At 38.4% G+C, this 16,646-nt stretch overlaps 1 protein-coding gene across 1 annotated transcript in view; it reads right to left on the reverse strand.

The window, feature by feature from the left end:
• Nucleotides 1-4,691, reverse strand: part of ST18 (ST18 C2H2C-type zinc finger transcription factor) — a 132,858-nt gene extending 128,167 nt beyond the window's left edge. The window contains exons 1-2 of the mRNA XM_045292036.1: nt 4,528-4,691; nt 3,196-3,292 (exon numbers count right to left, since the gene is read on the reverse strand). The gene's annotated coding sequence lies outside the window, so the exon portion shown is untranslated. The remainder of the gene's footprint in view (nt 1-3,195; nt 3,293-4,527) is intronic.
• Nucleotides 4,692-16,646: the final 11,955 nt, after the last annotated feature.

Here is a 16,646-nt window from a genome sequence, read left to right on the forward strand (position 1 = left end):
GCACAGCTAAACATCTTGCCTTTCTTACTTTATGGATGTTTACATCAGAAGGGCAATGGACTGATATCAGATCTATATCAGTACAGGACACCTCTCTGTGTCCTTCATGTGGAAGCGGAAGAGGACATCCTGGGATGCTGGCCTGCGGGAAGGTAAGAGTCAGGAGCAGGTCCTAGAACCCATAAATTCAATTTTGTTTCATGTGAAGAAATCATTGGTCTGTGAGTGTAATTAGTTCCCTTTAGTTCATTGCTGACTCAAAATTATAATTTACCCCAATGGTAAAAGCAAGATTTTCTCTAAGTAAGGACCTAAGAATCACTTTTTGAAGTTGAATCAACCAAACAGCGGAGATGCGGACCTTTGGTTTCCTTCTTTCCACAGAACTTGAGACACCGATCAGCTCAATATATATTTATAACTAGCCGCACTTGCTCAAAATCTTACACAATGACTCTTCCTATTGCCTGGGTATACACAGCCTCAGTGGGTGAAAAAAGAGACTGTCTACTCCCATAAAGAGTTACAACCTCAGAAACCCACAGGGGCAGCTCTGCCCCGTCCTATAGGGTCACTAAGAGTCAGAAGCAACTTGCCGGCTATGAGTTGAAGATAGAGTCTCATCAGATCAACACTTTTAATTTGAAAAATTCTTCTACATACCCACAACACGTAATGCTCCCCCTTCTAGAAGGATGAGACTGTGTGTCTCTCCTGTAACTGTGAAGGGGAGGGGTGGTTTCTCTGTCGTGTGTCACATCACTTTTGGGAGGACTCATTTCGATCCTGGAGAAATCTGGCAAGAGCCCAAGAAACTTACATGGATGCGAACTAGTCTCTGGATCCACCAAACGTCGAGTCCTTTAGGTTCAGTGGATTCCTCACGTTCAAAAATCAGTTTTTGAAAAGAATGACCATAAAACCCCACAAAGCTTAGGAAGTTGTCAAAGGCTAAGCCCAGAACAGCTAGATGGGGCCAATACTTTTGGGTGAGTTTAGCCAGGTTGAAGAACAAAGACTCGCGTAAGCCGATTGTCCATTCTTTTCAGCATCATGGCCCAATATTGTTCTCAAGACAACATTGGAGCAACCCAAAACATGTTTCCTCCCCGCTCCCACTACCATGACTCGAATTCAACCTTGCAAGTCTGGCTAGACCAGAGGATGTATGCTGGTACAGATAAGAACTGAAAATACAGGGAATCCAGGGAGGATGAGCCCTACAGGACCAGTGCTGTGAGTGGCAAAACAGGGAGGGTAAAGGGAGAATGGGTAGGAAAGAGGGAACCGATTACAAGGAACTGTGTGTGACCTCCTCCCTGGGGGACAGACAACCGAAAAGTGGGTGAAGGGAGACGTTGGACAGGGCAAGATATGACAAAATACCCATTTATAAACTATCAAGGGCTCATGAGGGAGGGGAGAGTGGGGAGGGAGGGGAAAAATGAGGACCTAATGTTGGGGGTTTAAGTGGAGAGAAAATGTTTTGAGAATGATGTACAAATGCGCTTTACACAATTGATGTGTGTATGGATTGCGATAACAGTTGTATGAGCCCCTAATAAAATGTTTAAAAAAAAAACACTGCGAATCAAATCTACCCAGAGGTGCCTCACCAAAGAGGCTTGGCAAGTTCCCTCTGAAAGATCACAATGATTGAAAACCCTCTGAAGCATATCTTCTCTGAAACACCCAGAAAACCGTGAGTTAGCCAACTCGATGACAACAAATTGTTTTTGTTTTATTTTTAATCAGTGATGTCACCTCTGTATTGGTGCTGTCTCTCAATGTCCTTCCTTGATTCTGTATAGGCCCAAATCATATGTGCACTTTAAATTCAGGATAACTTTCCTTTTCTCTCCTAGTCCCTCCTCCTGCCAACACTAAGCCTAAGGTGGCAGCAGCTTCCACTGGCTATCAGACTGAGTCTCCTTCTCTCGCTCTTCCTTAGAGGGAAGCAAATACACATCCCCCACAGATGAGGCCTCTGTCAAAGGGGTTTCCTAGAGACGTGGAAATGCATTGCAATTAAAATAAAAATGACCTTAGACTTGAGACAAGCTCAGGTAGCCTAATGATGAACATGATGCAACTTGATTCTTACGTCTGATTTCTGAGTTATGATTGCTGTTGTATCCTTCATCCTGTGACTTCACACAACTGGCAGTACTGAATATAAACCAAAGCCATATGTTTGTGTCCCTTTGCCAAATGACTCCAGCAAATAGTTCTATTATTCCCTTAAGTCAAGGACGTGTGCCAAGGATTTCTATTAGTCACTGTGCCACAGCATCAGAGTCATAGCTTTGTGGCATTAGGGGACATTTGCCAGTTTATGTTTAGGAGAGCCCCCCCCTTAACATGTCATATTTAATGATACTTCAGAACAAGTAACACCATAAAATGATCTTTAGTTTTGTTCTACCTGATCTTTTGAGGTATATCTGCAATAACATCTGTAACTATTAGACAGCAAGTTTATTCATGTGGAGGCAAGTTATTTTATGGAGGCTTTACTCAAGGAAAGGGGCCCAGTGGCACTAGGGGCTAAGCATTAGGCTGCTAACCACAATGTTGGTGGTTCAAACCCACCAGTTGCTCCACAGGTAAAAGATAAGGCTGTCTACTCTTGTAAAGATTTATAGTCTTAGAAACCCTAAGGAGCAACTCTACCCTGTCTTTTATATGGCCTCTATGAGACATAATTAACTTGAAGGCACTGGATATGGTTTGGTTTGGTTTATTTGATGAAAACTCAGTTCCTAGTATCTCAGTGTTTGTAAGAATTCACTATAGAAATCATCTACAGTGCATTTAAAATATATCTTATGTTTTCCCTTAATCCTTAACTAAACTTATTTCTAATTCTAATGAATTAAAATTGGATTTTAAAACTATTTTAACACCAAATCTTTCTTTAAGGGAAAACACTGTAAGCAAATAACACCCACCAATCACTAGGTAGAGGAGTTTGTAAACTTAGAAGACCTTGAGTGTTTAATATTCTTATATGTGCATTTATTTCACAATGCTTTTGACAAAAATCATCACAATTCTACGTCCAGCACTAACAACACATTTATTTTAAAGATGACCCACAGAGGTAAAGTCTTGTTGAAGAGGAAATCTTTGTATAAATACTTTGACTGAATTAATTCTGAAATACATGCTTTTTAAATCAACAGGTTGCTTTACCTTTCTTGTTCCAGGTACCTTGTGTGCCGACTTGGTATGTCCTACTTTGTCAGGGTAACCAAATGTCTGTGCTTAGTGAGAAATCCTGGAATTCATTCTATGAAGATAAAAGTTATATATATTTTTAAAAGGAAAACATATCAGAAAAAACAGACATTATAGTGAGTTAAATAAATTAATCATAAAACCACAAATATTGTATGAGACCCTTATTATTTTATATTTTTGTCACATACACATGTGTTCAATGATATTTATTGATTGAAGGATCAGCAGTTGAAAGTAAAGTCTGGTCAGCCACAACCTGCATGGGATTCTGGTCCTGATGGCATGGCCAGTTATTAGAAAACACGACAAAGAGGTTTCCACCCTAAAGAACCTCCCACTAGAGGTGTTCACACTACACCCTGTACTCTTTGGGGGGAGAGGGAAATCACTAGCTAGAGGGTAAGCCACCTACAAAGGGGCTTCAAAATGTTGATGGAGAATGAGGCTAAAGACAAAATATTTTTTTCCAGAAATTTTTGAAGTTGCCTCACATGTTAACCTGAAAGGCAAAATAAATATAAAAAAAACCCAGACAAGCAAATGAGAAAATAAATAAAATTGTGTTGGATTAAAATAAAAGAATAAATGAAATAGAAGAGTAACAATAAACATGATTGTAAATGACAATGCATCAACATTCTTACCTATACATTCATTAGCTTATACTAAAACAGGATGAAAATTTTATCATACCTATCAAGGACAACATTTTACATTTTTAACGTAAGTAGGATTTGTTTTCATTTTGACTGAACGACTATTATTACATCTTCAATTCAGTAGGGAAATTAGACAAGCAGAACTCTATTATTGTTATTATATTTAACTACTGAAATGAAAAAAAAAGTTTTGACAAGACTTGGAATGCGCTATGTTCAATAAGTCACAAAAGATGGATTCAAATGTATCCTTTTGTTATTTAGGTGGGCTTTTTTAATGAGAGCATCATAAAATGTTACTAAGTATTTAGGCCAATGTTTTAACAGGCCTTCCATGGAAACAATTTACTCTTTGTTTACTTTTCATTCAGTCATAATACACAGAGCTTTATCACCTCGATTTGGCCTCAGGGGATGAGCACAGAATTAGTTTTCAGGCCATTTGGCACTGGAGAGAAAACTCTAAAAATCAGTGTAGTGCCCTCAACACACTAGAGAATGGCTATTTATACAAATACTACTATATACATACATATATACATATACATATACATATACATATATATATATATATATACACACACACGTATATATATATATATAAATCAGTGTACATTTCACATACTTCTGGTTGGCAGTGCTGGTCTTTTGAGCAGCATGTTGAAGAAGCCCTACGGGCTGTGGGTCACCCCTTGTAGAATGTGGCGGTGCACAGCTTTGTAAACAGGGAAAGCTCTACCACTTTGGCCAGACCTGAAGCAGATGCTTCTTTAACTCAAATAAGCAGCTGTAGTTCCTGAGGAGGAATGGGGACAAAACGCTCTCACATGACAGAAGAGATCCTGCACATACTGCAGGGTTGGAAGGGAGCACAGTAGTTAGGGAGTCTTCATTGGTGTTTGATGGCAAAGAGGGGGAAGGAAGGAGGCTTTCTTTTCCTGTGCGTGCTTATTCTACTCCACCCTCCCTTCCAAAGGAGTTCTGAAGCTTCCCACCTGCCTATTCCCTTTGTTTGCCATGCACTAACCTAAAACAAAAAGATCCTGGAAAACAGGCAGGCTGGTGAACAAAGCTCTTTCTAAATCCTAAAAGTAATGGCTTTTTGTCTAATACCCTATCGTGTTATGTATTTATTAGCAATACATTTTCCATTTATTTTCTCAAAGATTGCCAATAAAGAACTGAGTCACATAAGGGAGTAGCTGTAAACCCTCTGAGTTCCCTAAAGTCAAACTCATTAGCATCCGAATAAGCACACAGCAGCACATCATCTGCACAATTGCAATTTTTTACTACTTTTAATAGCCTTTCTCAAAGGGCTCATTTTCAACTTTCTTCGGTGGTTAGTTGGTTCTCAAGGGAAAAGTAGCTTTCTGACGCTTACAGCTTCCACTCAACAACCGGGCGTTTGTTGTCAGATCATCAGCCCTCTGCCCCTACCCCCATCTGCCATCTCTTGCCTCCCTAGGGAGGAGAGTTAAGGCAGCACAGCTGAGATCTACTCAGAAAAGTGCACAGGGGTCGCCGGCAAAATATAACTTTAGAAATATGATTTGACACCAATGTGATCCTAAAGCCTAAGTACTCCGAGCACAAGGACAAACCGTGCCACCTTCCATATGCATGCTGCTAATAACTAAGCCACGGCTACTTCCTGGAAGCACACTCTTGACAGGCCCCAAAGAAACTGAACACTACCATGAGTTCTCCGTTCCCGGACTGTGGACTCTGCTCTCAAGAAGACACTCTTAACAATGTACTTCGATGGTTGATAGAAGTACAATACTCAAAACTTAAGGAAAACTTGGCAGAAAAGTTCCTGGAAAACAAACATTTTGAAGGAAAAAAAAGCTAACCAAAGACTTGGAATCTTGACCAACGCCACAAAACTTGCCAAGGAGTTCAACGGGGTGAATCCTTTTGTACTTAAGCTGGGTGTTCATGAAATAGCAGTGGTCTTAAAAGATAAAATAATGACAGCCAACATGCCTGTAACCTAATGGGCTACACAATTTTTAAATGAGCCTTCTAATTATTACATTGAATTATCTATTAAATGAACTCCTCATGAAGCGCTCTGTTTGTCCTCGTGTGCTTCGCTATCTATCAATAATGAGGGACTTGTGATCATGGGTAGAGTGCCCACTTCCGGAAAAGATATTTCTTTGAATCTATGATACAATGTAACAAATCTGTTGGTTAACTTAAAAAGAGAGAGGGAGACATATAGGTTGTGTGTATTTTATCAGATGCGGTGAATGACATGTACAAATACAAAAACAGAGCAGAAACAAAGTTGTAACTATTTACTTATTTGCGTATGGTTCAAAAGAACTCAGTATTAAAAAAGCAAAGCCTTCTAAGTTAACCTCAAAAGAAAAAAATTAGCAAAGAGGCAAAATTATTTACTATAAAATGTGCATTACACATATAGTCGTAGCATACATATCACGTATGATGAGCTCACCACCATCACATTTCTAGAACGAGACTGCTCTCTGTAGGTCAGGGTGAAGGTAGAGACAGGGGGCGCTTAGAAGCCCGCAGTACCCCGAAGAGCTCTCTGACATTTCATGTCTTACCAAGGAAATATAAACATAATACAGCAACAGTTTTACCTCTGCATTTCTATGCCCTGATACCTGGTCTGCATATCTCTAATCTCCTGATCACAGTTCTAACTATCATACCTTGTCCCTTCATCATTTATGAGGACAAAGGGGAGTATGTTTGTTTGGTGAATGGTAATACAAGTCCTTTAAAACCTACTTACTAAGTTAAGAACGAATTTTGTTTAAACTTGCTGATAGCTTTGACTGGAAAACCTACTGGACTCTGAAGTTTTCCATCTGCTAAGTTGCTTCATTAAACATCTAATGAAAATGTAAGCTTTCAACTGTGAGGTTTACATCAAGAAGGTATAGAAATAGATACAACATTGATCATGCCTATTGGCCACTTGATATCAGTGACCTCGGGGATCTTTCTCCTCTGGGTGGCTTCACGGGTTATGTAAGGGAAGACTAGTTGGGCCAGAGCAGCTGATGTGCAGTAGTGAGTTTTATTTAAGTAGGTTTCTAGAAATACATATCTACCGTCTGCCCTTCAGGGTCACTATGACAGAATGGACATGACAGACAGGATGGCAGTGTGCTTGTGTTTTGTTTTGTTTTTCTTTGGGGGGCTCTGTCGAGAAGACATTGCTGTATGACACAGATCGATATAGCTGTATTTCTATGTGTATCTCGATAATCTCGAAGACTGTTTTGGATACAAACACTCTAACCAGCATCCCATCGTTATTGTCTTGATCAGAGGGGGAGAGAAAAGAGAATGTGTCACTTCAGCAGCACTGTCACCTCTCTACAAGGAAAAACTCAAAATGCAAAGTGGGTCAGTGACATCACTAATTTTTAGGGAGGATATTTATATTTCCAGTCATTACCTATCTAGCAAGACTATTTTTGATGTTAATAACCAAATTGACTTTTATGATCCATTTTAGTATTTTGTGTACCCATGAGTCACCAATGGAGTTCAAATATAAATGATTGTTGCTCTTCATATGAGTTTGACATTTGAAAAGAAGATTAAAATAAAATTTGTCAAATCAACAGTATTTCCAATGATGGATTTAATTGAATTCATTAGTTTGCCCAGTTTAAAATTTTTCATGTCTATAGACTCTTTCAAGGAATTTTAAGTACACAAAGAGTGCTACAGTGACTTTGATCTACTTTGGGAAAATACGATTTTTGCTTTGCAGGTTATTAAATGTCATACAAATAACGTGTGGTTTCTATGGTGATAGAGATGAAGTCATTGTGTGTATATTAGGGGGTAGTTTCGTATTTGCATCTTGTGCCTTTGAAAATAAAACACAGGCCTCTTCTCCGTAAACTCTGAAGTAGTTCTAATAACTTGCACAGATCCATAGTTCCTCCTGCAAAAGAATGTACTTTTCACCTGATTTAAGTCACAGAATAGCCTCAAAGATGCTTAAAGTCTGGATTTCATTAACATAACAGCATTTAGAAGCCATTTGTGACGGATAATTCGAACACCTTGTGGGGGGAGGGGGGAAGTTGCATGCTGTAAATATTATAAACATATTCAAATAAGCTTAACACAATCTGCCATGCTTATTTCTGCCTAGATCATGGACCAGCGAAATGGTTAATGCAAATGGATTTATAATTTGCTTTGGGGGGCCAGTTTCTTCTCCTTATTTATTAGCCCAGCTGATGGGGCAGATTTGATGAGGCACTTCTGGAATAATTGAGTCATCACACAAAGAAGGCTGCTAGCATTCAGAGTGGTTTTATCAGCAGCAAGCAGGCCTGATTACTGACAATTACACTCTGATCCGGTGATGGAGGAGAAAGAGCCAACGAGTGGGAAATGTCCGTGTTTCTATCCAGGAATAATTTCTACATTCATTTTACATGCTAAGTGTTTCCTATCTCTGCATAATAAACTGTAAACAGGAATAGATGGCACAATGTCCCTTAATATTTCCTGGTAATGAAGACACAAATGTACAGTGAGTGCTGATAAATATAGATGAAACATAAGCTCTTCTCCCAGGCGGTATTGTTACCTTTAAAACAAATGCATTTTTGTGGTAAAAGCATAATCATAGCTAATGCAAAAAAATGACAGAAGATTGAAACTGTCCTTGTAGCTACACAGAAACTTTGTAAAAGTCCTGTTAATCAATGTTGCTTTAAAGGTGCACAAGCTGAAGGTGAGAGCCTAGACACCACATCATTTTGTTTCTCAGTAGCCAACTGCAAAGAACTCCTTCAGTGAGAGGAAGCGAACGACGGTACCACAGTGACCTCCATTAACACGGCAGGGAGAACACAGCTCAGTACCAAACTCAGGGACAATGAAGCTGGCACAAAGAGACATCTTCGTGATGATAGATTTCCATTTACCTTCCATCAGGCCTTTAAGCAAAAATGTTTATCATGAATCATAAAGCCGGACTTTAAATTGCATTGTCTGCTCTGTGGAGCTCACTTTGCTCACTTTCATGGCCGTTTTTAAGAACTTGTGTAGGACATGGTTTGTTAACAAAATGTGACCAGCAAAAATGAATCACCCCGAGATATCATAGTTTATCCGTTTCCCCTGGACTCGGAATTCAGTTTAAATGCCCAGCAAAGGGAATGTTCAGACTTTTAGTATGCTGCTGTAGACTGCAGTTGAAAACTTTGCTATTCTCTGATACCAAGGGTTTTCTCTCTTAAAACCTGTCTGGTGCACAGGCCTGTGTAATAAACCTGCCTAGGTCTCTTTGCTTAATCTTTCCTCGAAGGCCCCTTCTTGGCTTGCAAAGAAATACAATTTGTCCTACGGTAACTAAGGAAACTCTATTTTATTAAACTGACCACTTAACTTCAAGGTTTATGTTACAACTAAATGTTCTATTTTGAGTAAATCTGTACTAAACAACCTCATAATGTCAAAACATGTTTAATAAACTTTAAAGAGTATTTGTTAATTCAACAATGACATTTTTATTATATAAAAATAATTTTCTCAAATTATTACAAAATATGCTTGGCATTCTTTGGCATTTTCCTTATACGTTTGTAAAAGATTTGGTAGACTTTCTCTAAAGGTACCTGTTTTTCATTAAAATATACAGAATATTCTGTACATTTGAATAAAGATAAATGATTGCAGTTCTTTCTCTTTACCATCTCAATATAAAATGCTAAATGAAAGAGTTTAATTAAATTTGGCAAAGAAAATGACGTGGTGACCACCTGCCAAGGCCAACGAGGCAGAAAGCGTATGTAATTCAACATAGATTCTTTGACACAAATATCTTTTTTCTTTAAAAGTGTACTTATTATTGGTTCAATATACATTTATTGAACACCAGTTTATGTATTGCTTGTGGAGGCTCAATGTAGAATTCTCACATTCCATGCAGAAGACTTAGCTTTGATTCCTGGTCAATAGAACTCATGCATGTACAAGAGCACTCATCTGCCCCGGGTTCTAGACTAAGAGGGTCTTGGCAGAAAGGTCTGGTGATTTACTTCTGAAAAATCAGACAATGAAAATCCTATGCAACTTTTTGTGGGTGGAATCACTATGAGTTAGGGGCAGCAACTAACAACAATAGATCATGGGTTGGAAAAGATATACTAGGGGGTACCCACCCCCCAAAAAAACCAGAATTTTTTTTAAAGCTATGTATTCAATTTTTCTTTTTGCAAAACAAACATATCACCTTTAAAGTACTCTCCATTACATTTCATACATTTGTCAAATCTATTATTGTATTCTTAGCAGCATTTTTCAAACTCATACATTTGGATGACTGACAGCACCTCGTTTTTCACTTCACCTCTTCTACATCATCAAATCGGTGTCCTTTCATATCCCTCTGCATTGGAGAAAACAAAAAGAAGTCGCTTGCAGCAAGGTAAGGTGCATAGGGCAAGAGAGGCATACTGTTTTGTTGTTGGGTTTTTTTTTACCCAAAACTGGTGCACTGAGATGGGTGGGTTAGCAGGTGCATTGTCATGGTGGCAAAACCAGTGACCCATTTGCCTCAAATCAGGCCCTTTTTGGTCATACACTATTACACAATCTTTTCAGAACTTCTAAAGAGAAAATTTAGAACTTCTAAAGAGACTAACAGTCTGACCTGGTGGAAGGAAAACCAAACCAATCAACATTTTCAACCATTCAGGAAATTGACAGACATTCAGAATGAGGTTTGTCATCAATTGACATTTCACCTTTTTTTTTGAACAGAAATCCACTCATATACTTCAGTTTTTACCCATAGTGCTGCCCTTGTAAGCTGTGTTCAACATCACAATGGTTTCTGTGGCATTTTTCTTGAGCAGGAAGCAAGATTTCAAAGCCGCACTCTATTCTCTTAAATTGGCAATCACACAAGTCAAGGTTCCAATTAAACTGCTTTTACAAAAAAAAAATCACTGTGACCAGAGAGAACCTTCCCAGGTGATGCCACTGGGTGCACTAACTCAGAGTGAGTTGCTCACCTAATGGGAAAAATTAGGATTATGAAAGCTCTGCTCTGCCCAGCTAAATTCAGGGCTTATTTTTGAGGGGCGGAGGAGTTACCCCCTCTTATACAGTCAAATTCTTGTCTTCAAAAGTTCATTCTAGCAATGTAGAATTGCAGTCTGATGCAGAAAGTATTTTAACAGAGGGAATCAGAGGAAGCAATGGGGGTGCATACTTAGGTCAGACTGGAAGAGATTCCAAAAGATGATGATGCATGAAGAATGCATCCCTAGGGAGATTCAGAGAACTCAGACTAAAACAAAAGCATTTCCCCAAAGATTAATTAAAAGGTTACAAATTGTCAAAATCATTCTTGGCTTGGTTTACTTAACACCACATTTTTATATAGTTGCTAGAGGGTCCACAAGAGACTAGATGGCCATATTCAATAGACAAAGTGCAATGTTTGAATTTGTTGACTTCATTTCTTACTTGCAGGGGAACTTTCTCTTTCAGCGCCAGAATAGTAAAGTCTGACTGCTGAAATACAGTTTGTGACTCGTGGTGTGGTTCTGATAACAGGAGCGTCTCACAGGATCCTGTATTCCAATAGTGTTTTGATGACCCCTTCATCTTGATCATGTTCTGCCTGACACTATGCTCATTCCCATTCATGTTATTTTTCCTATGCCAGGTAAGCTCATGGAAGCAAGATCGTGTGTGATGTGGATTCTCTAAGCTACAAAACTACATCTATGTGTGGGGCTCAGTACATTATTATTTAAATGGATTATAAGATGCAACAATACTTTTCACTGTGAAATTGTGTTTTATTATTATTGTGGTTCAGTGCAATATATCTGAGACATACAGTATTTGGAACAGATTTTTTTCTGTTTGATTGCTATGCCAGCTGAGGAGATTTTACAACATTTCTTTCCTTTTTTTAAAAAAAAACATTTTATTAGGGGCTCATACAACTGTTATCGCAATCCATACACACATCAATTATGTAAAGCGCATTTGTACATCATTCTCAAAACATTTTATCTCCACTTAAACCCCCAACATTAGGTCCTCATTTTCCCCCTCCCTCCCCGCTCCCCCCCATCCTCATGAGCCCTTGATAGTTTATAAATTGGTATTTTGTCATATCAACTTTTCTTTCCTTTATGCTTAGAGCACCAGTTCCTAAACATGCAAAGAAGAGCAAATATAGAGTTTATCATCAAAATTTCTTCAATGTCTTTTGTTTTATTTCTGTAACAAATTTCAGCTTATGATTTTAATTGGTCCTTTTTATAGGAGTAGAAGCCAAACATAAAATAATTGGCTGTATTTTCCCAAATTTAAGAAAAGAAAAATATCTATCGAGAAGGATCCCCAACTCTTTAAATTATATGAAGGTCCCCATTTGTGAATCTTGGCTGAAACGTGTCAGAATGTTGTGAGGCTCATGCACCAACCTTCTGTCTTAAAGAATGTGTATACATAAACTCCGAACTGATGACTTTTCCAATGGAGATAAGATGGCACAAGGCATGAGAAAAAGACAAAAACAGTTTAAAAAAATTAGTGTTCTAAAGAAGTGTAGTCCCAGGTGTTTGTTTCTTTTTTTTTTTTTTGAATTATTTAAAAAAAAGGCCCTCCTTTAAGTACCATATGGGTACTCTCTTATTTTTTAATCATTACTCTCATGACATGGCAATGTAGATTACTAATTTTACATATGAAGAAATGGAAGCATATGGAATCTCTACCTTACCCAATGTCCACATAGATAACAAGAGGTAAAACCAGGAGTCATACCACAGCCATGTGCTTTTAACTACTAATCCCAATACACTATGGATTAGTCCAATCGTTTTCCTCTATCTCATACAATCATATCATACATAAATTTACTAAAGGTTCCAGTAGGCAGGTACACGTACATATTTGTACCCTGTTTCCCTGAAAATAAGACAGTGTCTTATGTTAATTTTTGCTCCCAAAGATGTGCTAGGTCTTATTTTCAGGGGATGTCTTATTTTTCCATGAAGAAGAATACAGTACATATTTATTGTTTATTGTTTTATTAAAATAGACCTGACACTTCCTGTCTCTCAGGCTGTGCTGCAGCCAACAGTGAGCTGCATAGCAGTGCCCGCCTTTATGGTCCAGAGTCCAGAGTTACGGTAGCATCGGGAGGCCTTATTTTCAGGGGATGCCTTATATTTCAGCAAGAGGCAAAACTGTAAGTAGGTCTTATTTTCGGGGGATGTCTTACTTTCAGGGAAACAGGGTATTATGGATGATACTGACATCTTGTTTGTAAAAATATCACCTGGCCATTGCTGCTTTTTTTTCTAAGGGAAGTAATTGGAGGGAAAAAAGTAGAAAATGGAAATCTCTCTGAGTTCATGACAAACAAAAATAGGATACGTAGAAAGAACATTCCAATTTCCACAAATGAACTAATTATCAGTCTTGGCCTCTAAAACTTCTTTTTTCTCTCCATTCAAATACAGGAAGCTCTTCATAGGATTAACATTGCCAGATGTAAAACATGTCTCATCAATTGGCTGGATTATTCCTGGTGTTAGTTTCCTAGTGCTATGGTAACAAATGTAGTAGCTTAAAACAACACACATTTGTTATTTTTGTTATTCATTGCAATAAGTTGACTCCAACTCGGGTGCCCGCGTGGGAGTTCCACAGAAGGCATCACTAGGTGGTCCTACTTCATCTTCATGATCGTTGTTACGTTTGGCTCCCTTGTGGTTATCAGGTCTACCTTCTCTTTAAGGTGTCCCCTCATTTTCGCTGACTCTCTACTACCCAGTGTGTTCTCTTTTAGTGATCAGTCTTTCCGTCAGGATGGGTCCAAAGTCAGCGAGCACAAGTCTTGCCACCATCCCTTCTAAGGGTCATTCCGATTGTCTTTCTTCTAAAACATATGTTATCTTACCATTCTCGAAGTCAGACTTCCAGCAAGCTCTCACCAGGCTAAAGTCAAGGCTGGTTGTGTTCCTTTCTGGGAATTCTAGTGGGGAGAATCCATGGCTCAGTTGGGCTGTGGGTGGAATCAGTTCCTTGCTATTATTATAGGACTGACATTTTTGTTCTCTCACTGACGGTCAGCTGGGGGCTTCTCCAGAGGGTGCCACATTCTTTGCACACAGGGCCCCCTTCATCTTTAAGGTCAGTGGTGGGAGGATTGAATCCTTCTCATGTTGCATCTCTCTCTCTGGCTCCCTTTTATGCCTTCCTCTTAAAGGACTCATGTGATTAGTTGGGCCCAGATGGATAATCCAGGATAATCTCTCCATTGCAGGGTCTGTAATTTAATCATGCACCCTTGCTATGCAAAATAACATATTCTACAAACATGTGGATATTATTCTGCCTACTGTATTTTCTAGTTACACATTCAAATGCTGACTGTCATAAAGTAGTGGTAATACTTATCACATGGTGTATGCTGAGTTATAAATCAAGATGAACTGATATGGGCACTCCTCAAGGAATATCTATGCATATAATAATTTCCACAAAGATCCTGACATTACAGAACCATTTATCTTTGCAGGTTCCATAAATCAAATTTCCTTAAGTAGTCGGGTTTTTCAAAGATATTGAAGAGTTAGGAATTAATTCTCATTAGGGGAAAAGTAAGTCTCACTTACTTTCCCTAAAACATCTTTTGGCTTTGAATTGGAGAGTTTCCATTGTTACTGATAAGAAGCATCATCAGAGGAAAAGTGGGAGACAGTAGGGGGAGAAAGAAAACTTAATTAGATGGTAATTATCTACAGCTTATTAACTATAGAAAACAATTCTTCCAAGTAATTTACATATGACTATTAGAATACGTGTTTGGGTAGTATCCAGTCTTCTATAGTCAAGCATAATATTCATTTGAAAGAACTTGCTTTTAATAAAAACAAGTGTATACTGTGATCAGAAATTATATTTTGGACTTGAGACCTTTTGTGTATAAGTACATTTGAGAACCTTGTCCAGGGACACACCTGAGAATGAAAGTGAATTATCAATGACAGCCTTAAAAAAAAAAAAAAGAATCAGTGGTTTAACACTAATTTCTAATCAGATCCTACAGAAAGGAACAGCCCGCACGGCAGCTGTACTTTTCCCAGGGTTAATTACCTTTCACTGCTCTCTACTAATGAGTCAGCTGTCCCTGTCAGCGCCCACTGCACTGGTTCATCTGGAGCTCTTGCTGTGGACAAACACCACAGTGACAGTCCTATTTACATAGGGGCTTCTGGTGAGGAGAGTTGAAAACATTTTTTTTTAATAATCTCTTAATTTCCATGGGTTTCCATGCTAAAACTATTTTTACAAATAAGATTTTTCTTGGTCAACTCTTGTTTTTCTCCCACGACTCTGGGTCTGCCATCACTGCTTTTTTTAAAAAGCCAAATCCTGGGGAAGAGGCAGGCTTTCTCCCCTCCCAGAAAGCTTTGTTGTACTGATTCCGGAGCATCACGACTATCACCTGCACAGCACACAAAAAAAAACACCTCAAAAGTTTGCCACTGCCTTCATTTTAAGAAAATATCTTTGAAACAATCATATGAGAGAAAATTTAATTCAAAGATAGAAAAAAATTCTAAGATAAAAAGGCACACACCAATCTCATCTTTCATGTCCAAATGAACAAAAAAGGGAATTGAAAACATACAACTTTTATATAAAGCAGTAAGATATATATATAAATCCTTCCTCCTACATGGGAGAAATATATGAATTTATATTAGCATAAAACATATATGCAAATCATATAGGTGATTATCTATATTTGTATGATATGATTTCTACTCATTTATAGTTGATATATTTGCACATTTGTAATTGGGCATATCTAGAATGGAAATATATAGTGTGGTCACTGGCTAAAACCAGTGTTTTCCCATTTCAAGAACCCAAATAATTCTTCACAGATATTTTTTCAGAGATACACTTAATCACATGAAAGGTGTGCCTTTGGCCATCAGAACATCTGATTTTACAGTTGCCTCATAGGAGTGAGCAGGGGTCAATTCCATTCACATCAGGGATTTTATCCTTTGCTTATCCAATTTGAGCTTATTATTTTTATAGCTTTCATCAACCAATTGAGCTCTCTTCTCACATCAGTGTTTCATTCGTTGTGACAGATAAAGTTCTAGACTTTAGGTCAGTGGCATTCAGACTGTAATATTCATTAGGGTCCCTTGGGTATCTTTTTAACCTTCAGGTTATCGTTCAACTACCTGAGGTCTGGTTGGAGGTTCATTTCTAATAAGGGTCCAAGGGATCTGGCTGATCCATGTACCACACTTCAAATAGCTAAGCCTCAGAGTGATTCTAAACCCGAGTGTGCATCAGAATCATCAGAAAGACATGTTAGTCACAGATGGCTGATATAGGAACTAGGGGCAGCAACAGAATGGGCATTCTTAGCAAGCTCCTTGTTGATAGTGATGCTGTTGGTTTGGGGACTCAGCTTTGAGAACCACTGCCTTCAATATTCACTATTAGATGATTGTGCAAACCACAATCCCCCAAGGTTATATATGGTACAGCCATATGAGACAGAAGCAAAAAGAAAGGTTAAAGTTCCACATTATCTTAGAGTTATGTATCTGCTCTTCTTTTAATACTTAATGATGAAAATGAATACATAAGAAAGTGAACAGTTTGGCCCATCACTGAGTAAAGGTTAAACCCCACTTTGCGGATTATTGAACTCGGTCTTCA

The sequence above is a fragment of the Echinops telfairi genome, unplaced genomic scaffold (genome assembly GCF_000313985.2).
Source record: "Echinops telfairi isolate 266 unplaced genomic scaffold, ASM31398v2 ScPeMD7_1;HRSCAF=3_0, whole genome shotgun sequence".
Taxonomy (NCBI): Eukaryota; Metazoa; Chordata; class Mammalia; order Afrosoricida; family Tenrecidae; genus Echinops; species Echinops telfairi.